Source organism: Amblyomma maculatum, chromosome 6, assembly GCF_055883805.1.
Source record: "Amblyomma maculatum isolate TAMU_Amacu chromosome 6, ASM5588380v1, whole genome shotgun sequence".
NCBI lineage: Eukaryota > Metazoa > Arthropoda > Arachnida > Ixodida > Ixodidae > Amblyomma > Amblyomma maculatum.
In genome coordinates this window covers 182,504,891-182,523,682 of record NC_139349.1, presented here as the reverse complement: position 1 = coordinate 182,523,682, position 18,792 = coordinate 182,504,891, and the positions used below count along the sequence as shown (strand labels likewise).

Sequence of the window (18,792 nt, the reverse complement as noted above, 5' to 3'; positions counted from 1 at the left end):
TAGCAAACGGAATGCGGACGTACCTGCACAGAGAATTGAATGGATACGTCGGATGTATATATCTTTAGACACTTGGTTTGTAATATAGGTGTAAAGTTGGGTTAGTTGAATCTGACTCACGATGAAGTTAGCGCAAAAAACGAGGGCCCAGGAAGCGCTCATGTTGAGTCTTCTTCCATAGTCCTAGTTTTCTGCGCTAACTTCATGTTCTTTGTCTTGTTACCCAGGCACGCTCAATATATGATTACGTTGAGATGTTAATATTTCAGGCAACCAGTTCACAATGATCTTTAAAAGGCTGAAGAGCACTTTAAGAAAAGGCACGAATACATTGGATGAAGAGAAGGCATTGTGGGACACGGGGACAGCTTTCATCTTGATATGCCTCAGCTGAGGACTAGACCTACGCTCATGCGGCCCGTCGCGCATGCATTTCATTTGAAGCGAAAGCTTCACTACGCTATAGGTAGACCCGCGCTTCACGTCATAGTTTAACTTTCAAGCAAACTTCCTTTCGTATAAGCCAATGCATGGATGGATGGATGGGAAAACATTTATTTCATCGGCTTTAAGTGGTTTAGTTTGCTTGCTGGCCGCGCCAGATGGCCGCCAGTTGCGTCGGCGATCTCTTCGGCCCACTCAGTGACCCGAGCCTGGATGGCCGGGTCCGAGCAGCGCAGCACGGCCTCCCACTCCCCCAGAGATGGAGCTGGCAGCAAATCGGCGGGTGGCGGATAGGCCGCGCACCCCCATGTAATGTGGTCTAAAGTAGCGTCGACGCCGCACTCTTTGCATTCAGGGTCAACCTGCTCTTTGAATATATGTGAATAAACTTTGGGGCAGGGGAAGTCGCGGGTTTGTAGCTGGCGCCAGAGTATCTCCTGGGCCTTGCTTAATGACTTGTGTGGTGGAGGGAAGATGCGCCTTCCCAGGCTAAAATGGCGAGTTATATCATGGAACGAGAGCAGGCCCTCCCTCGCGCCGCGGGAAACGAGGTGCTCACCGCCCGGCCGACGAAACCTCGGGCATAGCCAATGCATAATTTACGAGAGAGAGAAAACCTTTATTACACGTAGGAATTCGGGGCGCGCAAGAAAAAATACAGACGGTTTAATTGAGTTGATCATGGAATATCGTGCAGCAGCAGGGCGTTTTGACAGATTGTGTGTGTTGTGTCTAAATTATTATACGTTATTAAGGCAAAAACCTTTCTAGGCTCATGAAGCGAAATCCCGTGCGCGAGATTTGTCAACGTCTGGCCAGCAGGTCAAGCCTGTTGCGACCTCATAGGCTCGCTTGAGGATCCGGTCTTGTATGCCCAGGTCCGAACTGCGCAGCGATTCCGCGAGATGTGTTCTTGTCTAGCGTTCCTGCCATCTGCAATCCCTCACTTAAATGCGCGCCAAGGAACGCCACGCGACAGAAGCGATCGTGCACCGTCTAAACACACTCGGCAGTTATATGTAGCACTGCAATGAACGCCGATAAGAGGATAGGAGAGGAAGGGTAGGCTTTCGCCATTCTCCTCTTAGACATCTGAGAGACTAGTTTTTTTTTTTTTGTTTTTTTTTGTTTTTAATCAGGCGGTCATGCTTCCAAACAAGACTATGTGCTGCAACACTAAAATTTCCGAGAGCACTGCAGAATCTGCAGTGGAGAAATGCGAAAGCTTTAGCGTTCTTGCTGCACAGGTACATCGCGCGCCCCTTGTCGAACACAACCAGCGTTCCCGTGAACGCATCAGAGTTCACCGGAGTTATAATTTGCTCACAAGAAGGGAAAGGCGCAGTATCTGTCACGCTTATTTCTGTGGACACCAGAACCGCACCCTAAGGGAATGGCGGAGGTATTGAAAGTGGAAAATAGAGCCCCGCCGGGTTGGCGCAGTGGTAAGACGCCCGACTACTGTGCCGGAGTTCCCGGGTTCGAACCCGACCTCGGCGGCTGCGTTTCGATGGAGGCGAAACGAAGTGGCGTCCGTGTGCTGTGCGATGTCAGCGCACGTTAAATATCCCCAGGTGGTCGAAATTACTCCGTAGCCCTCCACTACGGCTCCTTTTTCTCTCTCTCCGCTTTCACTCCCACCTTCCTCCCTTCCCTTACGGCGCGGTTCAGGTGTCCACAGAGCAAGTGTAACAGATACTGCGCCTTTCGCTTCCTGTGAACCAATCAAAAGAAGAGAAAGAGTAGCCGTAGTGGAAGGCTACGGAGTAATTTGGACCACCTGGGGATCTTTAACGTGCGCTGACATCGCACAGCACACGGACGCCTCTTCGTTTCGCCTCCATCGAAACGCAGCCGCCGTGGTCGGGTTCGAACCCGCGTACTTCGGCCCGGAGTACCCGGGTTCGATCCCGATTAGAGCACTGCACGGGCTCAGGCCTGAAATTTGCCGTTTTTCCGGGCCCGGGCCGGGCTCGGGCCTGAATTTGCGGGCTTGGGCCGGGTAAGGGCTTGAAGGGGTGGCTTGGGCGGGCTTTGGCTGGCTGTGCAGTGCTTCTTCGGGAATGAAGAAATCCCGCCGCTAAAGTCATGAAAGTGGTTTACGAATAAACCACTAATAGTACATTTTTTAATGTCGAATGAGAGAAAGCTAATTTATAGACCGAGTTTAATCAGCTGCACTTAGTGGTTTGCCGAAGTAACTTAGGTGCGCACGTCACTCGGCACTCAACACAAGCGAAAAACAAAAAAAAAAAAGAAAAAGAAAATGTGGGCAAAACAACTCGGCTAGCTTGGGATTTTTCAGCCATCAGTAAGCACACTTCGTCGTATCACTGGAGAAGCGCCTTTAATTGCCTGTCGGCAGGCAGCCGTCTTCGTCCCCCCCGCTTATTTTCAAAAAATCTCTACGCTACGAGAAACGTAATTGAATAAGAACGTATTTCATTAGGAATCTTCGGTTGTTCAAACACATATTTATGCAAAATAAACAGGCGTCTTTTTCCGCCTCCATAAAGATGCGGAGAGCGGCGATGAGTTATTCAATACAATATTGTTGCACAAGATCCTGTGGATTTTTTTTTTCCTGCCCTTTATGAGACAGGTTCTTGTGGCGTAGTTGCCAGGGGCAGTCTCTTTGTGTGTGATTAAGCAAATAACTTCCCTCAAGAGCTAATTGATAATACAGAGCCATATTTAAAATCTTTGTAATCCATAGCTCTTGAGTGGTGTTAGAAATTTCTTGTCCAGGCATTTGCTTCTGCCAGTACTTTAAAATGACCTCTTCAGCTCAGAAGAATATTTTGTGACATTTTTCTCACATCTTAATTTTTACTATATGTACCATTTAAGCAGCATTATTTAATTTAACAGTACTATCAGTTCTATGCAGGGCTAAGACAGGAGCTTTGCTCAGATCAAAAGTACACTCATAGTAGTAAATTACAAAAAATGCATTACACATGAAATACAGTCATCACCAAAGAAAAAAAAAAAAAAAGTGAACGACATACCTGCCATCGCTAATCCAGCAATTGAAACAACAGAGAGAATTACTCATGACTCTTAGCATATACGATATTATTGGTAAGTTTATTACAATCTCGCTTCTGACATAGTGGCTAGCACACGTGGAAGACGCATACAGAAGGTAGGTGAACAGTTCCTCGTGCGATAGCCACTACATCCAATCCTAGCAGCCAACAAGTTCTTGGTCGTGTAGTCTCGCGCACTTTCGATAAAAAAACGAATACTTCATGCACTCTTGAAAATCCTTTCCATTCGATGTGCTTGGAATTTTCGTTCCACGTTATTAGGGATGTGCACTCTGTTATATAACGTTGGCATGTCAATCAGGAATAGGTCATTTATGATGGAATAAACAAGCGTTAAGCGTTTTCTTTTTTCGCCTCGACTGCATTTTTAAGGTGTCCGCGCAGACTGAGTGCCGGGCCTAGGCCGGATCGAATCTTTATGGCGCGGGCCCGGTTCGAGCCTGCTTTACGTCAGCTCGGGCCCGGGCCAACGCCTCCTATAACTTAGGAGGCGTTGGCCGGGCCCGGGCTAGGCTCGGGCTTCAAACTATGGGCACGGGCCGCAAAATCAGGCCGTGCAGTGCTCTAACTTCGGCACAGTAATCGGGCGTCTTACCACTGCACCACCGCTGCGGGGCGAATTCAGTGGTGCAGTAGTAAGACTACTGTGCCGGAGGGAAAGGAAAGGCACAGTCACACTTGTTTGTGTGGACACCTGAAGTCCCTCGGGAAAAGTCGAATCGGCGTCAACATCGGGCCCCGCCGGGGTGGTACAATGATAAGATGCCCGGCTGGCTACTGTGTCGGAGTACCCGTCCCAACCGCGGCGGCTGCGTTTCGATGGAGGCGAAGCGAAGATGCGTCCGTGTGCTGTGCGATGTCAGCGCACGTTAAAGATCCCCAGGTAGTCGAAATTACACCGTAGCCCTCCACTACGGCTCCTCTTTCTCTCTTTCCACTTTAACTCCCACCTTCCTCCCTTCCCTTACGGCGCGGGTCAGGTGTCCACAGAAACAAGGGTGACAGATACTGCGCCTTTCCCTACCTGTGAACCAGTTATTATAATCATTCAACATCGGGCTTTTGCGAGAATGTGAGTAGATAGTGCTGAAGCACTGAAAAAGTGTAAAAAAAATACGGCGACACAATGGGCTCTAACGTCATTAGCATAATTACCAGCTGTGCATAGCTTGCCTGGTTCGTTCGGATCGTTCTCGACCAATGATCAGCTAACCGATGAAATCACTCGTGAAACGCGTTCTGAATTAAACAAAATGAAGTCTATATAGAGCCACCGCAAAAGAGCACGCCGACGACAAAAAAAAAAAAAAAAAAAAAAAAAAAAAAAAAAAGTGATTAACCAGATGAACTGTCATAGCCAAAATAATTATTTACGAGGAAAAACCCGAAACTGCTCAGTATTATCTGCACGTCCAAAAGCTTATTCAGTATTGCAAGTACACAGGCAACTCGTGTCCACTGAGATACAATGAGCAACTCGTGCCGATTTCCCAATCGCTCACAATCATTATTGTTCAACACCTGACCAAGCATTCATTGATTTCATAGGAACTTACTAAGTCGGACTAACCACGAGTCATGAACTGAATGTGAATCCAGACTCGCATAGACTCAGATTTGAACATGAATAAACTCACAATTGAACGTGAGTCCGGACTCACGACTCAGATCACGATTTGAATGTGAGCCTAAATGAGACCGACGACCTATGAAAACAGTACGTGGTTTGGTCCTCTGCTGCCCTAATTAGTTTTTCGGCGCAAGAATTTTTGTTGCGAGGAGTACGCAGCATCTCTCCGGGTATTAAGTGGATCTCAATGGATAACCTTGAGCAAAAACTCGAGCTTTTTTTTTTTTTTTTGCTGCCTATTTCATAATTTCATAACGATAGTATTTTAAGTGTTAATTTAACCTTATTATTACATGTTTTATATTTACAGTCTTACTTACTGCACTCTCTGAATTTGCCGCGTAGCGCGATATGCGCAGATATCTGGCTTGCGCACTGCCGGTTCGCGGTAGCGGTGACGGTGTTCGTATATGTTGAAGTCCATTCGATCGAAAAGCAGCCCCATTGCCGTCGCCGTAACCCTGAATTGAGACATGCCGGTAAAAATTATCCACGACATTTAATTTCAAAGCTGAAGCAACCGTTCTTGTGCATCATTCCGGTCAGTGAAGTTGAAGGCTAGATTGTATTCTGTTGTAAGTGTAGAAGAGAGGCAATGTGAAAAGAGGCATACCTTGATTTGTTTTCCCCTCAAAGCCATCTCAAAACAACAGCATCCAAAAATATTTCATTACAAAAGAGTTCGCGGAATGAAAAGGCTATGTGAATGGCTATTTCGCGTGTACTCGTAATGCGAAACTTGAGTCTAAATATTGTCGTCTCTCATACTCGTACAATAGTAATCAGATTATTCTCTCAATATTGCAAACATTCAGCAAGTTCTAAGCGTTCAAAAGATTGTTTACTTGCTTTCAGATTTTTTAAACTATGAAAAGTGGTTTGGTGCATGGCAGGCGCTCCCAATTGGTTTACCGAGGCTCTCGTTGAAGTAAAGACATTTGAAATAAAACCAAAAGATGACTTTTAATAACAAACACAGGCGGTGAAAGATCGTCTTACTCATACCCGTAAGTGTGGTGCCCTTGCCTCTGGGCCTCAGCTTTTGTACCCCGACATTTTATCGCTCTGGCAGAATAATTAAGGCGTATTGATAATCAAAACGTACATGAATTACATAGAGCATCACCTTCCTTGCCCTGATATGTTCGGGAAAGGGGCCGAAGGCTTCACCGTTGGGCGATGAGGTAGGCGGACGACGCTCAACAGCTTTTAGATGTTGCATATTTGCAATGGTTGAGAAAGGGCTTACGAGCAAATAGTTAACAAGGAAACGAAGTCAAAAATTTTAAGCGTTCTCAAACCCGCCAGTTTGCGATTTATCAGTGGTACGGAGGAATTATGTAGCTGGCTAGGGATCCCAACCGCTTGACAACCCTGTCCTTTCTTGCCATAACTGCCCTCTGTACTTCCTCTCGCCCCTTCCGGCCTATCCCCTTTTCTTTCCCGCCGGCCCCATCTCGGATGTTTCAGATTTTAGATCGCAGTTGCCGCGACCGGCAACACTCTTTTTTTTTCCTTTTTGATTATTCAATAAACCATTACCACCACCACCAATTGGCCACTAGCGTCTTCATTGGCTCCACCCCCGCCACATGTTACCATGCAGCCACATGAATGCACGCAAAGGAGGAATCTTCGCGCTTTGCAGTCGTGGGCTGTTTTTGTTTAGTAATGATGGAGTAAAAAAAAAAAAAAGGGGGGGGGGGGTCCAATTGGGCGTTGTAGTCCGTTTGGGTTGCCTAGCTCAAGCTAGGCATTCAAATGGGTTCTACCTTAATTAACTCTCTGGTTCCACCATAATAAGCTTACAGTTGTATGGCCGATTCGACCGCTTATTGGACCGATTTGGACTAGCTTCAGTTTTTTAGAACCCAGAAAACCACTTGAAACTACCCATTGGTTCGATTTTGTTTAAGGGTATTAAGGGAGCATTCCCGATTGGAATGCCAAGTGTGGATGATATCCTTGACTGAGATTTGCACTTATACATCTGATATACTAGTTGGGTTCTTGTAAAGAAAGGTGCTAGGAGCTTAATCATAATTAATTTCGCCATGTTTACTTGTTTCCATATGTTTCTCTCGCTTGATTTCTGTAAAAGCTTCTAGTCCTGTTAATCTCAATTCCTTTCTAGAAATGTTGGTTCATGCTCTCTTGTGAATAAAGCTCCAACTGGAAATCCTTTAAGCTCCCTAGTCGCAGTACACGTTTACAACTGATTTCACCACTCTGAGCCCTAATGAGCTTAACCGGAGCCAAGTTACCCAACTAAGTGAGATACTGCACCGGCGGCTGCGTTCCGGTGGAGGCGAAACTGTCCACAAACGACTGCGCGTGAGCGGCCGCCGCGATTAGCCTTTAGTTTCCTGTAAACCAATCATTAAACACACACACACGCGTGCGCACGCGCGCGTCTGCTCTCGTACACACTGCGCTTGGCATTGCGCGTGGCATTGCGGCATTGCGGCATTCTCTCCTTGGAGGACAGTGCAAAGATTTCGCAGTGGCGCGCCGCGTGTGAAGGCGAAGCTTGAGCGCCCTCCTAATTCAAACCGTTTACAACCTGGCTAAACCATGCAAGATCATGCTTGCATGGTCTTCTTCTTTCCTTCCGTCTACGCAGTTCAAACCATTTGGTCCTAGTTGGTGTATCATTTGAGGTCTTTTGGTTTTGATGGACGGCCATTTATTTCCAATTGAGGTTGAATGGTGTAGCTTAATGGGTGGTGAAAACACAGCTGAATTTCGATCGATTGTTTTAGTTGGAAAATTTCCAATTTGGTCAAACCACTGAGTGTCCAGGCCGAAGGTTTGTGCACATCGCGGCTAACACTGCTGTGGGAAACAAAGGGTCTGACTCTCTTCTCAGAAAGGAGATATGTTCCCCGGCTTCGTCCAGGCGCAAGCGGCCGGCGTCTTCGCTTGCCAGCCATCACCGCCGCCGCTCGGGTGACTCACTGGAACCATTCCCGGGGCATGATTGTCTCATTCGACATCACAGAAGTAAGGAAATATCTGCATTTGCAGGCACCGTCATCGGAAGCCGCCACCACGCCGGCGCCTCTTGTCTTCCCCGGTGCGGTCGAGTCAATATGGACGTGTGGAATGCCTTGACGATTTCTCGGCAAGAAAACTACAGCGCATTTCTAGGGCATCTCGTTTACCGACTGACTTACGACAAGGTATATCTTAAAATGTGGCTAACGCAAGCCTACAATGAACACCGTGGTTCCCGCCAAGGGGCTGCCGGCGATCGGCGGTCATCGGAGGCGCCGCGGCGGCGGCAGCGAAGGCGAGGGTTCCATTCACTGCGGTCAGCCACCTCGCCGGAATGGAAGGTAGCGACCCATTCATGTCTTCCTGCCTGGCGCCAGCAGCGGTGACAAGGAATATCCTTCCCTTTTTGGCGGAAGGCAAAGGCGCGCCGCCGAGTTGTCTTAATGGTGTGCATAGGGGCAGAAGTTCCCCAGAGCTAAAGTCAAGGCAGGTGTGTGACCTTGAATTCCGGGAAGTTCAGTCGGGGAAACGAGCTCCCCAGGCGACTGACTTCTTGTGCTGTTTCGGCTTGGTACTGCCCTTGCCCCAACTGCGGTCCCTGGAAATACTTTCTAGGTTGTCTGCCGCCTCCCCGCTCGGCACAGCCCAGAGTCGGAGCAAGCGCGGTCGGCTCCCCATCGTCGCGTTCCTCCTTGAAATCCTGCGATTTGTCGTCGTCGCCGGTTTATTGTGTGTTTTCTTTTTCTTGCCGTGACGGGAAAGCTTTCAACCATACTTACTATAATTCTTTTAAACTGCGAATGCCCTTTCCAAAGCCAGCCTAACAGAAAAAAAAAAAAAAAAAAAAAAAAACTCTTGTTCGTTCACGTACAAACAGCGCCGACTGCAGCGCGTTGTCTGCTCTGAACGATAAATAGATGCTTTGGGAAATTAAAACCACACTTGACGACGTACGCGAACAGCGAACGACGCGGCGTGAAGCAGAAGGGATGTATATGGCTAAAACGGCCGCGGCGCATTTATGTGGCGGCGAAAACAGGGATACTTGACATCAAAGGCGCGGCAGACAGAGGCGAGGCACTGTCCTCGTCTCTGTCTGCCGCGCCCTTGATGTCAAGTACGTCTGACCAACTCGCCCAAACGTTCACGGTTCTTGAAAACAGGGAGGCTGAACGGCTGAACAAGTGGAAGGGGACCGGAAAAGAAACTTGTCGCCATGTAGAAAGGAAACAAGGGAACAAGAAATGGGGGGAGGGGGGGGGGGGGGGTCGAGAGCTGTCGACCTTTAGAAAAAGTGCCGCAAACGTGAACTAAAGGGTACACAGATGAGAATAAGGAGATAAAATACAAAAAAAAAAAAAAAAAGCTAGAGAGAGGATGGCCTGCTGGTTGAGAAAAGAACTGGGACTAACGCAGAGCTACAATTAAAGCGCGTACAGCGTAAAAAAAGAAAAAGCTGCAGCCAGCTAAGGGAGGGGGGTGGCAAAACTTTTGTTGCGCCAAACTACTTCGCGGTTATGTCTGAAATTGATACTCCTTTTTCTTTTTCTTTTTTCTGCGTGCTGTCGAGACATTTCATTTGTACATCCATCGTTTATTTATTTATTTATTTATTTATTTATTTATTTATTTTTTAATATTAGGTTTTACAGTTTAGCCGTAAGTCGAGTGAACTTTATTCATAGGAATTACGCTTGCAAGGACTGCTAGAATGATTTCCCGCTGAAAAAAAAAAAAAATCATTGCCTAAATTTCTCACAATTTTATAAGCTTATAAAACCGACCGGTAACATAAGAGAGTGTGCGGTATTTGAATTCTACTTGATCTTCTTGAATTAACTGTTTCCGCGAATATGGGGGACCTGGAAGCACGTAATCTGCTTGCTCTGTCTCTGTAATCAGTCTTACATCGACTTCTCAGCTTTTTTAGAGTTGGATGGCACCAGGTATTTACTAAGGATAATTCTCATTATATAGCTTCCGAACGATGGCATCAGAAATTAACGAAATTCTTTCTTGAGAAAGGTATGCACCTCTAGTAAGTATAGTGTGGATTTAAAGAATCAGTTGGTGGTGGTAGTGGTTTATTATTAAGAGAGGGAGCGTCGTTGGGCGAGTCGGTCAATCATGATAAATTAAAAAAAAAATGTGTGTGTGGGGGTGGGGGGGGGGGGGGGGTACTGCGGACAAATATGCAAGGACAAGAAGTTACCCCACAAGCGCAGACTCGCGACTGATCTTATTTGGAAAAAAAAAAAAAAAAAAAAAAAAAAAAAAACTTTATATAACTTCAACCTGTCAAGTCGCACACTAAGCGCAGTGTAAAAATATTGCCTTCATTCTGATACAATATCTGATTGATGGGTCACTTACGCAAACTTATTTTTCTTCTTTATACAGAACGCAGAGGGCACAATGAGGCCAACTTGCACGGGACTGAAAAAAACCGCCGGCACACCGTAGGCAAGTTGGCCTCATTGTGCCTTAAGATTATGTCCGAAGGGAGGAGTAAGGCGGACTGCATCAAGCATATCATGCCATTCGTTTCGTCAGATGCCTGATGGGTGTTGTCTGTGAGGTCCATCTCACCTGTGACAGGGTTTACATCGGACAGACAGGCCTTTGTTTTAATGATCGCCGAAAAGAAAACCAGCTTTGGATGAAATCGGGTACTGGGTCAGATTTACCCCTCCACTATGGCGCATGCCCAGACGCTACACGCGATAACGCATGCCTGCATTTATTGGCAGATATTGTTTTGAAGAGGAGCCGTAACCAGGTGGTACGTGACTTGGCCGAGGCGTTCTGTACAAAGAAGGAAGGTGAAGTTTGCGTAAGTGGCCCATTTGGCACAGTTAAAACTGCTTTCATTGCAGTAAAAAACGGCGTCATACGCCGTTTAGACCTCACCTTGCAGACATGCCGCGTGGAGCATCACTCAGCGGTCACGCAATAACTCCAGAACTGGATCGGGGAAGTGTGTGTGTGTGTGTGGGGGGGGGGGGGGGGGGGGCGCTCTCTAAACAAATTGTGTACATACTGAGGGGCCAACGCCCCCCCCCCCCCCACACACACACACACATACACTTTCACCCTTTCCTACTATTCGCATTAAAGTCTGAATTTGACGATATGTAGCATGCTGTAAATGAGCCAGTTGTGATCGCAGCCACTTTTGTAGTAGACCTTTTTCATTGCATAAACTAAAGTAACGCTCCCAGAAATCGTGCGGCCCTAATGAAATACCGATGAAATTCCTTAAACGGTGTGATGAGTGATTGTCCTATTACTTGCAAATTTTATTTGAAAAGTGATCATTCTTTACCTAATGACTGGCGCAGCGCTATAGTAGCTCCGGTTTTTAAAGGCTACGGTAATCGACTTCTTGTAAAGAACTTTAGACCGGTTTCACTCACTTCCGTATGTTGCAAGGTTTTTGAACGCATCCTTCATTTTTTGTAAATGAACGACCTTTTGTGTCCGTTCCAGCATGGTTTTCGGACTGGCCTTTCGATGCAGTTGATTGAAGCAGTGAACGATTTTTGCAAGGTTATAGACGAAAGTCAGCAGGTAGATGTGGTCTGTGTGGATTTCGCGAAGGCTTTCGATAAAGTTCCGCATCATAAACTTCTTTTTAAACTGCGCAGATAAGGAATCAGTGAAAATATAGTACTATGGATTCAGGCGTATCTAGGTAACCACTGTCAAGTTGTCAAGGTAGAAAGCACACTATTAGATAAGCGTGAAGTTCTGTCGGGGGTGCCACAGGGCTCCGTTTTAGGTCCGCTTTTGTTTTTGTTATATATAAATGATATTTCTCCTATCATTCAATCACCTGTCAAAATGAAACTTTTTGCTGATGACTGTTTAATTTACTCTCCTGTGGCTTCCCCGGAAGATCAGATGAATTTAAATAGGTGCCTTCAGTCAAACTCGTGCTGCCTGAAATGGGGCATAAATAAATTACCAAAAGTCTACTCAAATGCATGTAACAAGGAAGCAGAATGTTATGCCGTTTCAATATAATATCGGTGAAAATTCTTTAGATGAGGTAAAGCGTTTTAGATACTTGGGAGTGACACTAACACATAATCTGTGTTGGCGCACCCATATTGAAAATATCTATTTAAAAGCCTATCAGAAGCTTTGTTTCCAGCGGAGGAAGTTGCCGAATGCGACTAGAGAAATTAAATTGATTACGTACAAGACATTCGTGCGGCCAATCATAGAGTGCGCAAGTGCAGTGTGACGTCCACTTCAAAAGGGTTTAAAATGAAAACTGGAAAGATTGCAAAGGATTTCAGCACGTTTTATATGTTCTGAATACCGGCGCACTGACTCAGTCACAGAAATGTTAAACCAGTGTCAGTTAGAATCACTAGAAATGAGAAGAACAAAGCAGAAATTGAAACTTTTTTTTTTCTGATAATGAATGATAAAGTAAAAGTTAATAAACAACACTATGTTACACGTCCTCTGAGGCGTTGCCCACGAAAAAAATAACAGTAAGGTATAGCATCCTATTATTACACGTAGTGATGTATATCGCTACTCCTTTTTTCCCTATGCAGTAGAAATCTGGAACTGCCAAGCGAAGTTCTATACCAAACAGAAGTAGAAAAATTTGAGATAGGTGTTAAGTCGTTCTTGGAGCATTACAGTGCAAATTTGTAATTCTGTTCTATAGAGTGTATTTTAGCGAAGAGAATTGTATGTGTTTCCCTCCCTGTAATGACCCTCATATAGAGGGTTAACCGTATGAATAAAAAAAAAATAATAAAAAGTCTCTGACTGTCCATAGTTCATGAGCACGATCAGTGCGATTGAAATACGCCTTACTCGAACTTTCTTAACCTAAGTGTACATCGTTCGCGTGGAACTGCTTTTTTAGACTTATTCTTTGTTCTATATTTCATATCCATTAAAAAGGCATTTTAAACGTTTAATTTCCATGCCCAAATTTCATTCAGTGGTCATTAGTGTAGTTGAATATATTGTGCGAGATTTTACCCTCTGCTTAGTAAATTGGACAGCGCATATATTTGTAGAATAATCTATTTTATATTACTAAGTTTGGTTTTATAATTTCCTTGTTCCTTTAATGTAACCTTCATAGCAGAAAGGGCGTAAATAACAACCAGAACGAACAACAATAACAGTAGCATCCGCTTTTATATATTTTTTATTATGTTGTATGCATATTTTGTTTTAAGCACATTTTAGATATGCCTGCTCGAAAGGGAATGGGTCTAGTAATACGGTGGGATTTTCTTGAAGAGAAATCATATGTCAAGTGTGATGATCATCTAGAGGACCTGCCATCGGCCACAATATACTGAATACGCCGGTTCTCGTCCGCTCTCTCTCTAGAGGACCAGGCAAAACAGACAAATTATCAACGAAAGAAAAGACGAACGGGGTGCCCTTTCTCACTCGTTGGTCCTAATTGTTTTTCGCTGGTGGGGGAGATGTGTTCTTACATCTCGTACAGTACAGCGTACTCTTAAATAGTGATGACCACTGGCGAACCACTGTAAACTGCAACCCGGTGGGTTTGCGGGAACTTCATATTTTTAACTTTCATTTTTAGTGGTGGTGGTGGTGGTGGTGGTAGTGGTTTATTGAATGATCAAAAAGGATGGAAGTGTGCTGCCGGCCGCGGCAACTGCTATCTAAAATCTGAAGCACCCGAGCTGTGCCCGGAAGGAAAGAAAAGGGGACATTGACAGTACAGCGAGGGGAAGTACAGAGGGGAGCAATATAAAAAAAGGACAGGGGGAGCTTTGTACATTATTTACAAAATACGAAAACAAGGACAGCGAGGTGTTTTTTTTTTTTTTTTGTCTCTTGGGAGCTCGCACGTATTCTTTAAACTGCTGCAAAGGTGCAAAAGAAGGGTTCAAGCTTGCTACTTCTGACGACTGCCCTTCTTCGTCTGCCTATACTGCAGGAAAGTCGTCGGTCTCTTTTCCAGTCAAATCAGGACAAAGCCTCTCCTTTTGCCGAAAAACGAAAGGTCTGGGAATAAAAGCTGAGACCTAGAGGTAGGATACGACAGTTATGGGTGCAATTAATGTGAGGCGATCTTTCGAAGTACGCGTTTGTGTTCCGTGCGTAAAAGTAATTATTTAGTTTTATTAGGAATTTCAATATGCGTTTACTTCAACAAGAGCCTTGGAAAACCAGTAGCATCTGCCACGCACCAATTACCTGTTCTTTCGACTGTCGACTTGAAGAAAGAAAAAGTGTTGGCACCGCATGTCAGCACTCAGAAATCTTGGACAACCTTCATAGCACGCACTGCGGAGTCCGCAACTTTAACTACTCCAAAGAATTCTTGCAAAATCGCCAAGTACATATCAGAGTGGGCGATACGAGATCAAACCCAATCCTCATGTGCACGAGAGGCACGCCACAAAGAGCGGTACTCTACCCTTTTGCGTGTAGTGTTTTCAGAAGTAAAACTGGTGACATGACGCACCGCGCTGTGCAGGTAATCTACTTCTGCACCGGTAGGCTTTGAAGTTCTCGCCCTTCAAATGGCTTGCACCGCCCTCATGCATGTCGTTGCAGGCCATTCCAGCAGTCTTATCACCGTAAAGAGGTCACGAAGCGATTCGAGCACAGATGGAAAGGGAAATAAAGAGAGTGAGAAAGAAAGCAGCTGGTAGCCTGCTTCGCTCTTCCTCTTCTTGGGTTAACAATTAGCGAAGGAATGTGAAAACCACTGACAAAAGTAAAAAATTGCAGCCTGCTTTGTTTTCGTGCAGCCCTTATACAATCGAGCACGGAAAGTGGGGTCTCAGCTGGTCCTAGTGCTGGTAAGGTTCTAGTGCTAAAATGCTGGTAAGGGGGTCTCTACCCCCCGAGGCCTCCCTGACTTTAAGCACTGACCAGAGTAGGTTCACTGCAAATTTTCAGAGTATAACATTCGTTTCCCGTTCGCTTCCCGCCTACTGGCTGATGGAGTCACTTGACAATTCATATATCTTCGAAGCGCGCGCACGGCATACGCGTCTGCGTGTCTTGTGCGGTAGGTTCCTTTTTTTTTTTTTTTTTTTTTTTTTCGATTGTCCACCGAAGCCACGCGGGAAATTCTCCGCGTGGACACTTCGGCGTGTCCGACCCCCGTTGAAATGGAAGACGCCTTTGGATTGGGCCGACAAGCGGTAGCAAATATTTCCCGTCTTGACGCTATAAATAGTTCTCTTCTGCCCGCAAACGCCTTGTTTTAAGTCAACGGCGGACATAAAGGCCCCGCACGAACGTTCGCTTGAGTCTGTCTGCGCATGCGTGACGCGCCGATTAGATAGATATATGTCCCATGTCAGATATTTCCGCGGCGCTTGCTGCGCGCTCGCGCTGGCGCAGAGGTGGCTCGCCGGTCATTAGTTGACGTGCACCAATCAGAGGATGCCTTTCGCGCTGTCTCTGTGATCTAACTCTGTCTTTTCTTTTCTTTTCTTTCTTTTTTTTTTTTTTTTTTTTTTTTTTTTTTTTTTTTTTTACATTGGTGCTGCGCTGCGTAGAGTTATGCATACAGTCAGTCGATCGACAACGAAAGGTTCATCGCCGGAGTGTAGCGACGGCACTCGCTGTGGCTGAAGGGCTTCAGCTGTGGCTCGCCAGCCACAAACAGCATAAAAATAAATAAGTTAGAGAAGCTATGTGCGGAGAGGTGGCGTCTGAGGTGCTGCCTCTATTGCTTCCTGGAGCACCGCGCGCAGGTCAGCGCATTGTTTACGGCAAGCATTGAATAAGTGAAATGTGCTTAAAAATCCTCGTGTTGCTATCACACAAACAGCATCGAGGCGATGGAAGTCGCTCCGGGACAAACTTAAAGTAGCAGTCGAACTGTTTCGGTCATTTTCAGCCTACGAAGTCTTGCAACAACACAGGAGCGAGTACGCCAGCTAGCCACTGTAGCCAGAGACGCTCCATGGAGATGCGTACTTTTTACAGTGTTGTCAGGGCGCGGCACTCGGCGCGTAGGCGCCTCGCTTGTGCTAAAGCCCCTCGTGCGCCCCGTGGAGGCCACGCTTAACAGTGATGACAAGGAAGCAGAACTGATCCAGCTAAGATACGCCCGTGCAACACCATGCCTACGCTTGCGCTTCCTGGACGGATATCGGAAATAACTGTTTTTCGTCGGCATCAAGGAAGAGCGCCCAGAAGAGAATCCACGCTCACTCTTTGCGGGAAGGAGACCGTCCGCGCCAGTGGCGCAGCGAGAAATTTTGTTCGAAGGGGGCTGACGTGCTGTGCGTCCTCTGTTTATAATTTGTCGAGGTATCAAATACATAAATAATAACGGCGATGTCATTGCATATTAGATGCTGCAAACGAATTCTTGAGCCCCAAACAATATTTTGAAAATCGCGGAATGAATTAATAGTCGCGTAGCACTTTGTGTAGGTGTCCATCGAAAAGTGATATAGATTGGCGCCTTATCCCCCAAAATCTGCTTAAACGAGCAAAAAAAAAAAAGATTTTAAAATGGCTGGGATAATTAACCAGAGCAAACATAGTTTACAGAATGGAAGCTCGATTAAGCATAACCTGACACGGTTTGCTGCGGTTTATCACATTCATGGCTGTCTGCGAACCTCGATCAAGGATACCACAGAGCATTTTGAAGGGGGAGGTCCTAGGAGGCGAGCCCAATTGGCAGCGGTGGCCGGAAAGGGTAGATGGAGGCTGCGGTCATTCTGTCAGGCAACGTATATTTCTGGAGATATCCGGTACGAATAAAGTTTGGCAGGTGTGTGAGGAAGCAGCAGCAGATGTGAGAAATAAAAGATTGCGAGCGCCGCTAGTGTTCCTGTAGGAACACTAGGCGCCGCTGGCTCCATGCGCCACACTGAGGCAAATCCCGGCGTCAGATGACCTTCACGAGTGGCAGAATTAGAGCTAAAGCTCTGAAAATTCGCGCAATGGATTTGCGTTGTTACAGGCGCTATCACGATGCTCTTAACATGAAGCTTGGGAGGTTCAGTTCAAACCGTGTACATCTTGCTAAACCATGCTTAACAGAGATTTCGCTCGTGTACGAACCCATACATTCCCGCCCATTTTTTCAAAGTTTCGGGGAATCGAAAGCGGCTACATGGCACCCACCCGTCTACTAGACGTTTCTGTACATCTCGCAGCCATCTAGCTTACTATAATGCGCACACAGTTACAAGACGACTTGTGGAGATATAGAAGGATTGTATGCGCATACGAAAACCTTTTCCATTGATAACCTGTCTACTCGAAGGCTATAATTAAGACATACCTCGCCAAGATACACCGCCCCTATATATAGTGCTCAACACATAGACACTGCTTAAAGTTTGGCTCCATCGAAGGGCGATCCGAGCACTGGTGGAAAGGGAAATCAAGAGGGAAAGAGAGAAAGCGGCTGTTTGCCTGCTTGCAAATCGTTTTATTCGAAGGGGAGAAAGCATTATTATTTTTCTCCATTTCTCGTTCTCGAAAACGTGTTAGAGGCTCATAATACTCACTGTGGAACTGTCGAAACGCCAGAGAAGAAATCTTCCGATTATACCACTGACAAGGATAAAAATAATTGCCTGCTTTGTATTCATTCATAAGGTCCTTATACATTCAAGCTCGGGGGGTCTCGGACCCCTCTTAAATTTTACTAGGAGTGTCAGACCCCTCCCCCCCCCCCCGAGACCCCCCTGACATTAAGCCCTGCACATAAACTACCGCAGCGAAGCACTCACTGCATGCGCGATTCTATGTCCACTAGGAAAACCTCCGATAATCGAACATATCAATCACACACGCGTCCTCACAATGATTTTTTTTTTTTTGCCGTGACAGCTTCCAGACGACTTAACATATTTGTTGAAGATATTATCGATGTCTTTTCTGGTGATCAATTAAGATCTCAAGGTGTCCACAGGACATTTTGTGCTCACGAGGCGTTGTCTTTGTTCGTGTACATCCGGAGCCGTAGGCGTGCTCGGGGTTCATTATAGTGTGCGACGATCATCGCGCAGCGCCTCCCCCTCTCACCAAAGTACCTACGGCCAAATAGCAGTGCAAATTATGATGAGGATTTGTTTACCAAACATTTGTTTGACGTGATGCCATTGAAGCGTAAAAAGGAATAGTGTGGGCTTAAAAATTTAACAAGCTTCGCGCCTACCGACGACGCGTTCTCACAACGAGTTCTTTGAGTCCTCGGCTTATGCAAACGTGGCAAGTGAGAAGTTCTTGTAATGCAATTGCATCACGGGTACTCAGCCGCCAGTATCATAAACAAAAAAAAAGAAAACCTGCATGACCATAAACTAATTGACTTGGCGCCCCGCTGAGATTACCCCCCCCCCCCCCCTTATTTTTCTTTTTCTTTTTTTTTCCCTGTGCGCATGCCTATAATATACCTATGCCAGCCACACTGTCAATGCCTGTCTCGCGCATTCGCCAAATCTCTGCACAATTGAAAAGGGCACCAAAAAATAGCTTTGAGGCGTCCGCGCAAGACTATACCTTAAATTATAATGCTAGTCCCTATATACTGACTGCAAATAACATATAGGCTTTAATTCAAACACTAACACACGTAGATCGTTGCATGGCTATTCTAGGAAGATTGCGATTGCAACACATATATATGCTTTCTGACATCTAATTCTGCTGAGCCATTCGCATATA

General features: G+C 45.9%; 1 protein-coding gene across 9 annotated transcripts in view; it reads left to right on the top strand.

The window, feature by feature from the left end:
- The window catches only part of LOC146187520 (uncharacterized), a 38,714-nt gene that overhangs the window by 14,950 nt on the left and 4,972 nt on the right, over positions 1 to 18,792 (top strand). Inside the window, exon 3 of one of the 9 annotated variants that reach the window (XR_014708254.1) lies at positions 10,875 to 10,957. The exons of 7 other annotated variants lie outside the window; for them this stretch is intronic. The gene's annotated coding sequence lies outside the window, so the exon portion shown is untranslated. Of the gene's footprint in view, positions 1 to 5,982; positions 6,780 to 10,874; positions 10,958 to 18,792 lie in introns of those variants that run through there. One more of the 9 variants, XR_014708258.1, reaches the window with a different exon arrangement.